This window comes from Dendrobium catenatum, unplaced genomic scaffold (assembly GCF_001605985.2).
Source record: "Dendrobium catenatum unplaced genomic scaffold, ASM160598v2 fragScaff_scaffold_1414, whole genome shotgun sequence".
NCBI classification, from domain to species: Eukaryota; Viridiplantae; Streptophyta; class Magnoliopsida; order Asparagales; family Orchidaceae; genus Dendrobium; species Dendrobium catenatum.
Window position 1 is genome coordinate 249,440 of NW_021319876.1, and position 10,574 is coordinate 260,013.

Below are 10,574 nucleotides of genomic sequence, written 5' to 3' on the forward strand. Positions count from 1 at the left end.
TCAGTCCTTAAGTTCAAAAAGATTCCTAGGTCAACCTTGGTGATTTCAACTTTCTTCTTAAAAACATATGACTTGATTACATAATGGTCGGAGTTGAAGGACATGTTTGTAAGGAAATAATAAAAGGTCTCTTTGTTGAAGAGGTGGATTAGTGTGAGGATGAGACCAAATTGAGTTGAAGCAAACAAGTTCATTACCAGAAAAGTCAGTTGTTCCTGAATAAGAACTCTAGATGGGGTGATCTTAGCTGAGATAAATCTAATAAAAGATTCCTCATTCGCTTTGGACAGAAAATTATTGGAAGAGTTTCTATTTGGACCCTTGGCTAGAATCTTTTATCACTTGCTTGAACTAGCCATGGTTAAGATCTAAAGAAAGAAAGGGTTCTGAAAGGGATGTGTGAGTGTGACTGTTGAGTTCATAGCCAGTCAATTTAATCAAATACAACTATTCATACATACAAAATTATGTTCGTCCCGTATGAAATTCAGTTTGTCCCGTACGAAAACATTTTGTATGGATGAACGAATGAGTCCAAAATGAAACGGCTTTTCATAATCACACAACTTACGAAGCATCCTTTCGTATATACTTTTGACCAAATGATTGTACAGATGAACAGGTGTTCTTCGTGGATGATCAGAAATTTATGATCATTTTAATGGCAGTTGAAACCGTCCCCCACATCAATTCGCCAAGCGTTCGCCCGGACGAACCAAAGGTATGTACGTACAAATATAGTATTAAAAATGACCTTATCCGTTCGACTGACATTCAATCATCCCGTCGTTTGAAAATTTTGTCCAGACGATCACGATGATCGTACAGACAAAGTGATTGAAATAACTGAAAAATTGCACGCAAATGGTTCAAATCTAACAGTTGACACACTACACAGTTCGTCCCGTACGAAACAAATTTTGTCAAGGACGAATGGCACTTAATTTTTTAAAATCATGCACTCAATCAAAACAAAAACACAAACATAATAAAAACACAATAGAAAAAATAAAAACACAAACTCAAAATACAGAAGAAATCATAAATTCAAAAATACACACAAAAATATTAACTAAAAACACACATCAATGTTACAGAAAATATTTTTATTAAGCATTCAAATCGATTACTCCAAGCCTTATTCTTAATGCACTGAAAGTATCAAAGGCTAAAGGTTTTATAAAAATGTCTGCAAGTTGATTTTCTGTAGAAACATGAGTATGTTCAATTTCTCCTTTGGATACATGATCCCTTATGAAATGATGCTTGATGTTTATATGTTTGGTTCTTGAATGTTGAATATGATTTTTAGAAATACAAAAGCACTAGTGTTATCGCAATAAATTGGAATAGTGCTTATAGTTAATCCTAAATCAATCAAGTGTTATTTTAACCAAAGTACTTGTGCCACACAACTTCCTAATGCAATGTATTCAGCTTTAGTAGTAGATAAGGCTACTGAATTTTATTTTCTACTCGACCAAGAGATTGAGAAATTTTCAATAAACTGACATGTTTCAGAAGTGTTTTTTCTATCCACCCTACAACATACAAAGTCAGAATCAGAATAACCAATTATTTCAAATGATGAGCTAAACTTAGGATACCAAATTCCTAAGTTTTGAGTTCCTAATAGATATCTTAAATTCCTTTTTACTGCTGTCAAATGTGATTATTTTAGATCTGATTGAAATTTAGCACACAAAAAAATACTAAACATGATATCGAGTCGGCTAGCTATCAAGTAAAGCAAAGATCTAATTATCCCTCTAAATTTCTTTTCATCAATAGATTTTCCCTTAGGGTCCTTATCCAACTGAACTTAGGAACTCATAGGTGTACTAACAGGTTTAGCATTATCCATTTCATACTTTTTGAGGATGTCCTTAACATACTTTGACTGACTAAGAAATGCACCCTCCTCAATTTGCTTAATGCAAAGGCCTAGAAGGTAACTTAAATCTCCCATTATACTCTTCTCAAATTCACAACTCATAGTTTTAGAAAAATCATCACAAAGATTTTTATTTGAAGATCCAAAGATGATATCATTCATATAAATGTGTATAATGAGTATATCCTTTTCAACTTTCTTTAAAAAGAGAGTTGTATCCACACTTCCTTTTTCAAATGAACTATCAAGTAGGAAGGTGCTAAATCTCATACCAAGCCCTAGGTGCCTGTTTCAATCAATATAAATCCTTTTTTAATTTGAAACATGATTTGGGTATTTAGAATTTTCAAAACCTAGAGGCTGTTCTACAAAAACATCCTCTTGAATTATCCCATTACATCCATTTGATATAATTTAAATTCTCTAAAACAGGCAAAGGATAACAAACCCTAATTGCATCAAGTCTAGCTACAGGGGCAAAAGTCTCCGCAAAATCAATGCCTTCAATCTAATTATACCCCTTAGCAACTAATCTAACCTTATTTCTAATGACTACTTCAGAGTCATTTATTTTATTTTTGAATACCCACTTAGTACCAACTACACTTTGATCCTTTGGCCTTGCAGTTAATTCCCAAACTTTATTTCTTATAAATTGATTTAACTCTTCTTCCATAGCAAAAAATCCAAAATTCTTCCAAGAGTACTTGATCAATATTTATGGGTTCTATGGTTGAAATAAAGGCTGAATGATTAACTTCTTTGTTTAATCCATGCCTAGTCCTTACACCCTCACTAGGTTCACCTATTATCAATTCCTTTGGGTGATTTTTAGAAAATCTCAAATCTCTAGGCAAAGGGTTTTCTATTCTCAATTTTTCTTCTAAATTTTCTTCTAAATTTTCTTCCAAATTTATTTTATCAATCTTTTTGGAGTTAATCTCAATTTCATCTTCGACAATATTTGGATCTTCCAAAATTCCAAATTCATCAAATACAATATGTTTGGTCTCCTCAATTACCAAAGTTCTTTTATTGAATACTCTATAAGATTTTCTAATACTTGAGTATCCTATAAAAACACCATGCAACCAAAAATATGCAAATGTGATAAATTAGGTGTTTTTCCTTTTAGAAACTCATAGGTGTTTTATTTAATTTAGATCTCACATTCACCCTATTTAGAACATAACATGCAGTGCTATCCGCCTCAGTCCAAAAATATTTAGGAAGTGAGTATTCTGTCAACATGGCTCTAGCGGCTTCTATTAATGTTATGTTCTTTCTTTCGACTACCCCATTCTGCTGAGGGGTTCTAGGTGCAGAAAAATTATGATCAATTCCTTTCTCCTTATAAAAAGCCTCAAATCTTTCATTCTCAAATTCTCCTCCATGATCACTTTGTATAGTTATAATTTCACATCCTAGTTTTCACTGAATCCAAGTCAAAAAGTTTCTAAATTTCTCAAATGATTCACTCTTATGAAATAGAAATCTAACCCATGTGAATCTAGAGTAATCATCCACAATTACAAATCCGTATACCTTCCCTCCTACACTTACAGTTTCAACTGGTTCAAAAAGATCCATATGCAAAATCTCCAAAGATTTGCTAGTTCTAAGATCCTTAATGGATTGAAAAGAGGACTTCATTTGTTTTCCTAATTGACATGCATCACAAAGGTGGTCCTTAGTAAAGTCTAGTTTAGGTATACCTCTCAATAGGATCTTTTGGGTAATCCTCCTAAGATTTTTTATGCTAGAGTGATAAAGTCTCCTATGCCAAAGCCATGACTCATCAGAAATAGTTTTTAAACAAAAAGCAGTAGGAGTTTGAATGCAATTCAAATCTAGCATATACACATTATTTACTCTTATACCATTCAAAACATCATTTCCATTTAAGCTTAATATGCAGCTAGTAGAAATTTTTTTTACACAATATCCTTTGTCACATAGCTGACTTATACTCAACAAATTATGCTTTAAGCCTTCTATTAATAACACATTTTCAATATAAAATTCTTAAAATTTCTAATCATACCTTACCCAACCACCTTCCTTGTGGTGTTATCTCAAAGTATAACCTTGCCTCCACTCCTGGCTTCCAGCGATATCAATTGTTCAGTGTTTTCAGTCATATGCTTTGAACATCCACTGTCCAGGTGCCATATGCTCTCACGAGGCATTGTGTAAGAGCGACCCTACAAGATTATCAAATGTTAGACCTTGGAATCCAAACTAGTTTGGGTTCTCCTTTTGGCAATTTATAAAAAGATGCATGTATGATATGTTTAGGTTTATGCATCTTAGGTTTCCACACTAAATAAGTTTTCTTCTTCAAAGTACATGTGTGATCTATATGTCCAATCAATCCACAATTATTACATTTGACTTTTGGAAAAAGATTCCTAAGTCTTCTACTATTCATTTGTCTATTTAGGGATTGCATAAATTTAGGATACAAAATAGTATTAGTGAAATCTTCAAGTTTAGGGGGTATCCTATTATCCTCGAGAGCTTTTATCTTTAATTTATAAAATGAATTCATATCTTTCAAAATTTGTTTTATATAATTAATTGATTCTATGAATTTTGCTCTCAGATTCATCCTTAAAAATTTTTAAATTCTTTTTCAAGTTCTACATAGGATGATTTCAAACTTTCATGATTTTTATTCAAGTCATCAAACACATCAAGTAATTTCATGTGGTTGTCATCAATTAAAGCATGATCTTTTTTAAGGATTTCATGTTCCTTTTATAGTTTCTCAAATTTTAAGTTCAGACTAGTATGCATTTTCTTCATCTTCCTATATGCATCATGCATGTGTTCAGAAACTTCAAAAAATTCATCGTAAGTTAAGTCACATACCTCTTCTTGATCTGACTGATTAAGATTATTGGCCATTAAGCACAGATTAGTGACTTCCTCTTCCTTTTCCATTTCTGATGAGTCCGGAGCTGAGTCCGCCCAGAAAGCTCTTCGGAATTTCTTCTTACCCTTCATCATAATTGGTTTCTCCTAAACTTTCTCCTTGTTAGGAGTGGCTTTAAGTTTTGGGCATTCTTTCTTAATATATCCAGGTTTCCTACACTCATAGTAAATAACATCAATTGAAATCTTGTCATTCTTATTAAATTTACCTTGATTCCATTGTTGGCGTCTCTTCTGCTTCCTCTTTAAAAAGCTTCTGAATTTTCTAGTCATTAATGTGATGTCATCTTCATCCTCAGGTTGTGAGTGCTCACTCTCAGATTCCTCCACTTTTAGTGCTATGTTCTTTTCCCTTCGTGGTTCACTTGCATCAATCTTTTTTTGACTAACTCCTTGCTCATAAGCAATTAGCGAACCAAGAAGATTATCAATAGAGTAAATTTTTAGATCTTTAGACTCTGTAATTGTAGTAATTTTTTCATCGTAAGTAGTAGGCAAACAATGAAGAATCTTATTAACCATTTCAGCATTCTTTAGTTCCCTACCCAATGCATGTAAAGAGGTGACTATTTGTGTGAATCTTATGTACATATCATAAATGGATTCATTTGGTTTTATGCGAAAAATAATTCATAATGATGCAACAAGATATTAAGTCTAGATTGCTTAACCTCATTAGTCTCCTCATAAGTTATACAAAGTCTATCTCATATGTCCTTTCCACTCTTGCAAGTAGAAACCAGCATGTAATCTTCTGATTTAAGTGCACAAAAGAAACTATTCAAGCATTTGGTATTTAGTTGTGCTAAGTCATGTTCTTCTACTGTCCAGTCCACAAAAGGTGTTTCAACTCTAACTTCGTCAACTAGTCTAGTTGGTTTTCTATACCCTTTATCAACTAAGATCCACATATGGTAATCATCTAACTGTAAAAATATAGACATGCATGTTTTCCAAAAATCAAAAGAAATATTGTCGAACAATAGAGGTCTAGTTATAGAGTAACCCTCAGGTGTATTCAATTCCAAATGTAGCCATCTACGTTAATAAAAAAGTAGTCTAAACTTATGATTTTGAAACAAAGCTCTGATACCACTTGTTGAAACTTATTCACTATGAATTAGGTTGTTAAACCTAATTTTATGTCCTAGCAGCTAACCAAGGGGGGGGGGGGGTGAATTGGTAACTAAAAAAAATTACCCTATTTTAATTTTTATATCGAAAATTTTATTTAATGAATTTTGTAGAAAAATATTTTTCAACCATAATTAAAATAGTAAAAATAACAGGCAGTAGAAAATAAAAAGACACAAGATTTATAGTGGTTTGGTCAAACTTGATCTATATCCAGTCCCCGGAGGCACCCTCCAAGTATTGCACTAATACCACTAGTGACTCTCTTTTTGCACCAACAACAAGACGGAGAAACCTTTACAAAGCTCTCTTCCACCACTACCCAGTGTGGAAGAGAACCGTCATCCTTTTACACTCTTCCCAGTGTTGGCAGAGAACCGTCATCCTTTTATACTCTCCCGGTGTAGGCAAAGAACCCTTCATCCTTTTCCACTCTCCAAGTATGGGCAGAGAACCCTTCGGCTATTCACACTCTCCAAGTGTGGGTAGAGAACCCTTTGTCCTTTTACACTCTCCAAGTATGGGCAGAGAACCCTTCATCCTTTCACACTCTCCAACTGTGGGATGAGAACCCTTCGGCTGTTCGCACTCTCCAAGTGTCGGTAGAGAACCAAGTCTCCTTGACAGATCTTCTCACAAGAAATCTAGAAGGAAGAGAGAAAAAGTGAAGTAAATACAAACCACAAGTAGAGACTCTTACCTTTGAGTACCAAGTGAATTATTCACGCTCCAATAGTAAGAATCCTCCTTCAAACTCTCTCTCACACTCACTCCTTGACTCTCTCTTCAGTTGGCATAAAGATCAGTAGACAAAAAGACTAAATGATAGTTCTAAGTGGACTTTATATAGGAAAGATACAAAAAACCGTCCAAAAGCTGCTGATATTCAAGTCTGAGCAAAGCAGATCGTCCTGTACGATCGTGGATCATCCTGGACGAACTTACTTAAATCAGTTACATAAGAACCCAATGTATATTGGTACGAACTGATTTCATACTCGATTATCATCCCGTACAAACCATCGTCCGGTACAAATAGTTATACCATGGGTCGGTTTCATCAAACTGCAGAAAGTTATTAAAATTTAGAGCATTTTCATCTTGGGATGAATAATCATTCGTCTGGACAAAATTTTTACATAGAGCATTTTGTCATTGGCCAAATATAGGATTTCGTCTGAACGAAAATTTTCTAGAGAGCATTTCTTCCTGGACAAATTGTAGTTCGTCTGGATGAAAATTTTCCAGAGAACATTTCATTCTTGCATGAACAAGATTTTGTCTGAACAAAAATTTTCCAGAGAGCATTTCATTCTGGGATTAATTGTAGTTCATCCTGGACGATCAGGACTTAGAAAAGTTTCTACCCTCTTGTTATATCCATTGCTCTTCTAAGGGAATAACTGACTTGATCGTCCCGTACGAACTTAGTTCGTCCCGTGGCATCAGTATGATTTTTAAAGATCTTCCCAAGTGTGTGTGTGCTAAGTCACTTAATTACAATCACTCTCTCTCAAATATAATATAATAAAAAGTACAAGCTTCAATTTTCAAATTATATCATGCTGAATTTTGATTTGAAATCTTCATTAGTCTGGAGTTCGATTATCCTGAAATGTTAGTCCACACAAGAGCAAAAATAATTCATCTAAAAAAATGTTAGGAGAAAAACAAAACTTTAAAACAATAATATTTGGAATCATCAAAACTTTACAAGTTGCAAGAATGTAAAACATGCAAATAGAAACTCTCTTAACATAAATTACTCTTGATTTAAAGTCTTCAATAATTTGGAGTATGATTTCCCTGAAATGTTATTACAGACAAGAGCAAAAGCAATTCTTCCAAAATATACTAAGAGAAATAATAAACAAAGTAATAATATTTAGAATCATCAAAAACATAAATATTACAAGAATATCAAACATGCAAGAACTTAAGTAGCAACTATCTCAACAATCTCCTTCTTTTTGATAATTGCAAAATAATTATTGTTTGAGTAAAAATGAATACCCTATCTTTCTCCTTAACTCTTCCTAAATAAATAATTATGTTAATATAAGGGAATTTCTTTAAGAATAAATTAGTTTCTTTTTTAATTTTTCATAAATGCACATAAAATATACAAATAAAATAACACTAACAAACCAAATAATCAAACGCAAAAATCAAATGCAAATAATATTTCTCTCTATTTTTTATAACAATAAAAAGAAGGAAGAAGAGAAAGTTGAAATAAAAAAAGTCATATGAGAAACCTTTAATAATTAATTTTGAAAGAGATTGAATTACAATTGCATTAATAAGATTAATATCCATCAGATAAAAATAAAGCTTTAAAACATTTTAATTAAAATATAATGTAGACTAGAAAAAAAAATATATCAAGGTCATGAAACATTCTAGACAATTAGATAAGAAGAATTATTGCAAAAGTGATGAAATGAAGATTAGTTAAATTCAATTTCCAATAGAAATTATAATTTAACATTAGATTGATTTGAATTTGAATATTAAACGATAGAGAAAAGAATATTAATAATTGGCGACATTACGAATCTTTTCAAATATTTGTGGCTCACTTTGTGCATCTTTTTGTATTTGGGTTAATTTTGTGCCTCTTTTTAATTAGTGAACCATTGCACATTTTTTCAATTTTTATACACATGTACATTTTTTCATTTTTTTTTAAATTGATCTTTCCAAAATCAATAATCTAAAAACTCAAACTTCTCTAAGTACAAAGATAATTATATTGAAAACAGAAATAAAAAATAATAAGATATCAAAGTTAAAATAATAATATTTAAATTATGTATGCCTAAATAGAACATGAGAATGATAGCCTTAACTTGATCAAGTTATTTTTGAAAAAATTAGATTTCATAATGAAATTAATTTTTGTATTGTAGTTTATTTTATAACACTTTTTAGATCAATTAAGTTAGGATTAACATATAAGCAAACTTACATTTCAAAGAATAAGCAAAAGCAACTAATAAAAATAAGACATATTTTATTGATATCAATTTAAATATGAGAGATACATTAAAGCACTTTTGATATCAAGACATAAAAGTAAAAACAATATAACATCAAACACAATCTAGAATAAAGGACAAGTCCACAAATCAGTAAACAAATATAAGTACAGAAACTACTGAAATCATCACCAAGATCTTCACAACTCAAAAGATTAGAAAAGACAATACACAAAAAGCACATCTAGAAATTTAAGGGGCCCTGGTCTGAAGGAGGAGGCTAGCTAAACATAGAGAAATAGCTATTCATCATAGCCACATTGGTATTCACCGAGTTGAACTGACCTCAAATCTAACCTATGTCCTCCTAGTATTGTACATCATGCTGATTAAGGTGAGTCTAAATTTTATCAAAATGTTGATCAAAATGACTCTCTAATCAGTCAAAATGTTATATCATCTTCTAAAAGTCAGATCCATGAGCAGGTGCTAGTGGTTCCCCTTCTCCCTCAGTATCCTCATTTGTATTATCATCTTTCCCAAAAAGTGCTCGAAATGAAGCATCAGTGAAGTCGATAGGCAGTTTAAGTAGAGGCTCGGGATGAACAAGATTATACTTCTTCTTTAGAATATAGGTCACTAGGTATCCTAAAACAATATTCTTCTTCCTCTTATGAAAGATATGTCCAATTTCAAAAAGGCCATGAATATAATCAAGAATAAGTTGGGCTTCATCTATAGGTTGTCCAGTCTTGATAAGATAGGTAATAGTGGATAGAAGAGGAGTAATGTTTATGCGGTCGCCAGCTTTAGAAATAATAAAAGTTCTAAGGACACATTGAATGACCCTTACATTTTGGTTTAAGGTATAGACCCTAGGCAAATGGCTTACTTGTTTAATCCATCTAAGAATATTATTTATTTTGGTCCAGTCAAAATTAGATGTACAAGTCAATGTGTGTGCTCTAATTCCTTGAGTTCTTAAGTGTAAAAAGGTTTCTAAATCTTCCTTTGTGATTTCTACCATTTTCTTTAGGACATAAGATCTTATCCTACTCTCATCCTCATTAAAAGACATATTTTCCAAGAAGTAATGAAAGGTTTCTTTATTGTAGGCATGAATTAGAGTCAGGATGAAGGCAAATTGAGTGGTCACAAAAAGAGGCATTACTTGAAAGTGAATGTCTTTTTGAAGTAGGAGTCGAGAGAGAGAGTAATTTTAGCAGAGACAAACCTAAGGAAAGAATCCTAATTTGAAAGTTCGTTAGGGATGTTAAGCCCTATGAACTTAGTCCCAAGCTAAGGGAGGGGGGGGGTGAATTGGTTTTTTTTTTAATTTCTTTTCACAAAGAGTAAAAACACATAAACCAAAATCACACCACGAGAAAAATAAATGCGGAAGCAAGAAAACAAGAACACATAGATTTATAGTGGTTCGGTCAACTTGACCTACGTCCACTCCCCGGAGGCACCCTCCGAGTATTGCACTACAAACGTGACTCTCCTTTAGCCCCCACACCTAGGCGGAGAAGCCTTTACAAAAACCTCCTTTTTGCCACCCCGACAAGGCAGATAACCTATCTCCTTTTGCTTCCTCCTGAAGCTGGCAGAGAACCACAACCAAAATC